Raw genomic sequence first — 7,076 nt, forward strand, 5'->3', positions numbered from 1 at the left:
ATGAGTAGTACCTTGTGTCCATCTGATATAAGAGTAAGCCCATTTCCACTGCCTCTGTCAATATCATCCATGAGTAGATCAAGAAACCATTTCTAAGTGTCTTTATTCTCAACAGTCACAACAGCCCAAGCTAGTGGGAACATGCTGTTATTGGCATCCCTACCCACGACAGCTAAGAGTTCACCCTTGCAAATTCCTTTGAGAAAGCACCCATCAATCCCAATGATTTGTCTACACCCTTCTACCTAACCATCTCTTACACCTTTAAAGCATACATACAACCGTTCGAAAATTAGACTTCCATCAAGGGTATGGTCAACATCCATACTCACAGTTGATCCTGGATTAGCTCTTTTGATTTCTATGCCATAGTACCACAACATACTATAATGCTCTTTTAGAGTGCCTTCTATCTCAGACAACGCAAACTTTTTTGCATTTCTACATTGTCCAATGCTAACTATGATGTTGTATGTGCTTGAGATTTGAGCTTTCATCTTCCTCAAACTAAGCCTGGGGTTTTCCAGAAGTACATTGAAATATTGTTTCCCTATCCACTTGTAATTCACTAAGCCTATTTTAAAAACTCTACCACAATTATGACTTGATTTAAGTGACTTAATCTGAAAAGTCCTTTCCTCTTGCATCCAAGAAGCCCACATCCGAAAAGGACATGAAGGTTCTTTATCTTTGCAACACTTCACTAGAAGTCTGTTTTTATCATTCTTTTCATACCACAAATCATAACCATGCTTAACAGCGACAATGTTTAAGTTCAGTAGGATTGGTGAATTTCATACCTAACACAGGTGCCATTTCATCCCATTGTTGCTCAGAATTGTGCACAGGGTATACAGGTGGTAGTTGCTCAACATTAGAATCTTCTTCCTCTTCAACATTTGGACAAAGTTTGTTCGAAAACCTGTCTTTATTCTGAATAGTTGTTGTTGCCCTTTTCATTGAAAAATCCTCATCATCCACCTCGTGTTCCCAGCAGTCTTTATTTATTAACATTGAATCAACATCTTCATCTGCTTTGGAGTTGATATCATCTTCAATTTTAGGCTCTTCCATTTCAATCCAGTCGAACAGGGGTTCATGCATATGGTCCACATACACATTTACTTTCTTTTTCTCATGGAGACACTCATGAAATTCGTGGTAATCACATTCGTTATGCAATGCGGCCAATCCTTGACACAATGTTTGCCCATCTGGACAATAATATACATCTTTGCACATTCTTCTAGTAATCACGTTGAGGTGAGCAATGAATTCATCATACCCCATCTCCTTGAAATCGGCGTACATTATCTCCTTTTTATCTGGATCAAAATAGATTAGTGGTTTGTTGATGAACATCCCGTTGTACTAGACTTCAACGACCAGTGTATCAGCTTCAGCCATTTGATTGTGGATTGATCGAAGTAAGAACAATGGGTGGGGATGATTGAGTGAGAGTGAAGAGAAAGTGATTGGGATTCGTCTTGCCCTAATTTAAGGAGACCTAATATACATTAAATGCCACCTAATTATCCACGTAATGGCCTAATAACCACGTAACACCCGTATTCACTTTGTAACCGGTTAAATAAGAAGCAAACGGTAAAAAGGATTAAATGTGAACGGTAATTACGACTATAATGGTCTAATACGCACAAAAAAAACCTAAGTGACCTAATGCGGACAAACAAGAAACCTAATTAGCCTCCCAAGTCATTATCCTTTTTTTTTTTTTTTTTTTTTAATCAAAATACATTTTTCTTTAAATTATTATTTGTAATTTTATAATGGAGTCTGGTACTAAGTAACCATATATCCATTTAACTCATGTGTGTCCTAAGCATCGAAAAAAATAGTAATTATTTATAAATCTCTAGGCCACGTAAATTCCATAAAATAACTTCTTCTTCAAGCATTAAATACATGTAGTAATGAATGTTGAAATGGATTCTAATATGTGAGGATGAAGCTCATTTATTTACCTCATATCTTGTTATTTTCACAAGATTGAGTATGTTTTCAAAAGGTGTCCGAATACTCTTTTCACAAAGTCTAATGATATCTTTATTTTAAGAGAAATTAAATATCTTCCTACATTTTGATCCTACCAATCCTCCTATCTATTTAAATGATGACATTTGTCATATTAGAATCCTAAAATATCATTAAATCTCATTAAATGAACATTAAATGTTACACATATCACAATTTCATTGGGTAGAAGGATATGTAAAAATAAAATGTAAGAGGATATTTAATTTCCCTTATTTTAATAGAGTGTTGGGACATGTTTGCAATAACTTGTTATTTTTATCATTTAAGACCTTTTTGTTTAAAGTATTTATCAACCTTTTACAATGAGTACTAAATTTATTCAACATTGTATGGATGGATGATTGCATGCATTAGTTATTTTTTATCTTTATAACCTCCACCATGAAATTGCATTTTTTTCCAGTCATGGTATGAATGGAGGATCTCCGACATAAGCTTAATGTGAACCACGGTGAAATCTTTATTATGATTGGAATGTCTACTCGTGAATCAAAACATATTCTCATAAACATCTTTATTCAAGCATATGTAAAAACGAATTCCTCGGATACGTCTTTCGGTGCTAATAATGCATTTGGTGGTCACTTAAGCTTCATAGTAACCCTTGTTGATTTTACTATTTATTGTAAAATGTTGATAGGTAATGAAAAACATGACAACAAATTTGTCTATCCATTGCGAAACGTTGTTAATACTTGAGATGAAATGGGCTTAAAAGTTAAAAAAAAAGTATTAAATAACAAATAGCAACTTGCTTATAAAATTGTCTGTTACAATATGAAAATAAAACATATCATTACACCTTGTGAAAATAGTATTGAGACACGAGCTAAATAGAGGAGTTTCATCTTCACAATAGTTGAATTTAAGTTTATGTTCTAATGTTTGAATAAGAAACCATTTAAATGGGCTCAATGGGTGTACAAGAAAAAGAAAGAAAAAGAAGCAGCAGCAGTATGATCTACATTTTAGAATCGGTTATTCTTTATATGATCGATGCTTATGACGCATGTAAGTTAGAGACATATGGTTAGCTTTGTCATTAATGAAATAACAAAGAATGTATTAAAGCTAGCCTTATTTTGTAAATAATAATAATAATAATAATAATAATAATAATAATAATAATAATAATAAAATACACAATGTAGGAGTTTTCATGGAATAAACTCAATTTATCCGTCGGTAATCGGTTTCGTGATTGAAATAACAAGTCGGTAAAAATTATGTACTTTTTGATAAAAAAAAAAACTAAAAATTTGAGCATATCAAAATGTAAAATATTTTATGAAATAAACTCTTAAAATAAATGTGTTAATTTTCATGCTGATTGTGTGTGAAATAAATGTATTACAAAATTCCCTCTTTATGTTACTAACTTTGGCATTTAGTAATTAATACACGATACTAATGACATTAATTTGGTCAATATCTTTTTAACTGCGTTTTAAATATTTGATTAAAATATTTGATCAACGGTAAAAAGTTGATATATATATATATATATATATATATATATATATATATATATATATATATATATATATATATATATATATATATATATATATATATATATATATGGGAAAAGTGAATATACCCTTAAGGGTATATAAGCTTAGGTACCTAAACACATCATAATATATCATTTTCTTTGATATATTTATTATAATGTTCTTAAAATTCAACCTTAACTTGATTTACCTTCAAGATATTCGAAATTTCATTGTTATCTTTATCTTGAATCACATTTTTTTGCCGAACATCTACTAAGCTATATATATTGTAGTTAAAAAAGAAAATTATGTAAGAGGAACATAAATGTATAATTTACAAAAATCTTGGAAGTACATCAAGTTTGAAGTTAAATTATAAGAACATTAGATAATTAGAATGTATTATATGATACAAAACGATTTAATATGGTGTGTTTGGGTACCTAAGCTTATATACCCTTAAGGGTATATAAGCTTAGGTACCCAAAGTCATTATAATACGTCATTTTGTTTAATATATTCATTATAATGTTTTTAAACTTCAACCCTTAACTTGATTTACTTTAAAATTTTCGAAATTTCATGTTTATCTTCCTCTTACATCACATCTTTTTACCGAACACCTACTAGGCTATATATATTATAGTTGAAAATGAAAATTATATAAGAGGAATATAAATGTGAAATTGATAAAAATATTGGAAGTAAATCAAGTTAGAAGTTGAATTATAAGAACATAGGACAATTACAATGTATATATATGATACAAAACGATGTAGTATAGTGAGTTTGGGTACCTAAGCTTATATACCCTTAAGGGTATATTCACTTTTCCCATATATATATATATATATATATATATATATATATATATATATATATATATATATATATATATATATATATATATATATATATATATATATATATATATATATATATATGGGACGGTTCACTTGAGAATAAAAAAAAAGTAGAGATCTTGAGATTAAACCTCAGCCACATATTTCGTATTTGCCGCTCTAATGTTCTAGCGTACCAGTAGCAACGATGTATACCTAATCATAAATGATTATATGATAGAGAGGTATAATCATACAAGATTATACATGTTTATACGTATATGCATAATCATAAATGATTATACATATATGTCTGTTCACAGATTGAATAATCATAAATGATTATTATAGTTAGTCGCAGAAGAGGTGGTGGTGACAGAGATAACGGTGGTATAAGTAATGGAGGTGATAATGGTGGGGTCGACTGGTGTTAGAGGTGGTGATAGTAGTGGTAGCGGTGGCGGTTACGGTGGTGGGGATGGTGGCGGAGGAAAAAGGAATGGGTGGCACTGTGTAATCATTTATGATTACACCAGACCTGTCGCGTCGGTACGCCGAAGGGTTAGAGCGGCAGATGTGAAATATATGGCTGAGGTTGAATCTCGAGATCTCTATTTTATTTTTAATCTCAGCGGAACCTCTATATATATATATATATATATATATATATATATATATATATATATATATATATTATGATGAAAAGTATATTAACATATTATTAACTTTATTAAAATATAATATTTGTCGTAGTTAGAAATATAAGTAAGAAGAAAATATAAAAAAAAAATTATGCAAATTTTGGGATAAAAAGGTTTTGAACATAAATATAACAAATAAAGTTATTTTCTTAAACTACAACCTTGATTTTTTTTTTTTTTTTGGAAACGACGAATATTATTAAGAAAACGAACTACCACTAGCAAGTAACTACCAGGGGAACGAGATTACAAATACGAAACAAAAACATTCATGGAATGAGATACATTGGTGTGAACTTAAAATATAAATAGAGAACCGATCCAGTTTCCTCGATCACTTATTTCTTCTTTGCCCCTACACTTTATCCAAAAATACACCGCTGACTTAATTGTCCCTTCACTATAAATGGGAGTATGAAATACTCCATTGAACACTCGGTCATTCCTGAGTTTCCACAGGATCCATATTAGGTCGTGAGATATGTTGAGAAATCTCATCACCTTCCTTCGGTTTCTTCCCCAATTTTCTGCAAAATTGATTAATTCGCCAACCGATGAGAAATCTTCCTGTTGTAAGCCACACCAATTGAAAATAATCTTCCTAACTTCACATGCGAATGGACATTGTACCAGGATATGATCTGAGCATTCCAATCCGTTAACACAAGCACCACAATTATCATTTTCTATGTCAACCCCTTTGCTTCTTAGTGCCACTGTGGATGGGATCTTCCTTTGTATCGCTCTCCATATAAAACAGTTAACTTTGGTTGGAGATATCTTGTTCCATTTAAAAGTTGGTAAAACATGATTGGGGTATTGTAATATTTGAGTTTTTCCTTAGTGAACTCACTGTGAATTAGCTGCCTAGTGCACAAACCCATTGATCTTCACCGGATTCCAAATGTGTGACAACCATCAATTTTCAGTCAAGTCAAAGTCAAATAAAGTTAACAAGTCAAAATCGGACAACTCATCTAACCCTTATGTATTGGGGTTTACTTTATGTCTTCTACTGTACAACTCACTATTTTAATAAGGAGTTATCACTTGGAAAGTTCGTATATTCAAAAATTCTAAACCCTAATCGGAGTAAGTGATGAAACTACTCGATAAAACATTATGCCATACCTCTCGGGGACGTATAACAATCATAACAAGGCTTAACGGGGTGTACGAACCTTGTGTTGCGAAGCTAAACATCCAAAAAGGTCACAAACGAACTCTCAATCTGTGACATCCTCATTTTCACGGCCAGAAAAGACCGATTTTGTTTATGCTTTATAAAAATCATAGTACTTCTTTTAATAAAAATGTTGCGGAATTTGTTCCCATAAAAACATGATAAATACGTTATTAAAACATTTTTGAAGAAACGTATTTTATTCATTTTAAAACGTTTGGGATGTCATCGTTAATACATAAACATAAGCATAAACAAAACTTACATTTATTTACACTAGTGATCTACATCTCTTTAAATCTCTCCGTCAGCTAATTCCCGACTGATCTCAAATTTAATAGTAGGAGGCGTTTAGACTGTTAAATGACCGCGAAGAATTCGTAACTCCTTCATACGGACTCCGTTTTCATCTATCTTTTTACCGTTGAGGTCCTATTAATGAGATATTCAACTCTTATTTAGGTCACGTAAGCCAAAAACCGCTCGAACTAAAAATCAAGTTTCTGGCCATGCACTGCTAATCCGAATCTTAGAAAAATCATAACTTCCTCATACGAAGTCAGATCTGGGATTTCTTTTTATCGAATCTATTAGTTTAACATATTCTACGACTTTCGTTTAGATTGCTAAGGCTAAATCTCGCTCTATCGTAAATTCACTATTTACGCTTCCCGATGTCGTGCCGGTTTTGCCGTTAAACTTTAACGGGTCATAACTTCTTCGTTATAACTCGGATTTCGGAGTTTTTTATATGTACGGAAACCTTGTGACATATTACACAACTTGGTTAAGATTA

Source organism: Lactuca saligna, chromosome 1 (assembly GCF_052625555.1).
Source record: "Lactuca saligna cultivar CGN05327 chromosome 1, ASM5262555v1, whole genome shotgun sequence".
NCBI lineage: Eukaryota > Viridiplantae > Streptophyta > Magnoliopsida > Asterales > Asteraceae > Lactuca > Lactuca saligna.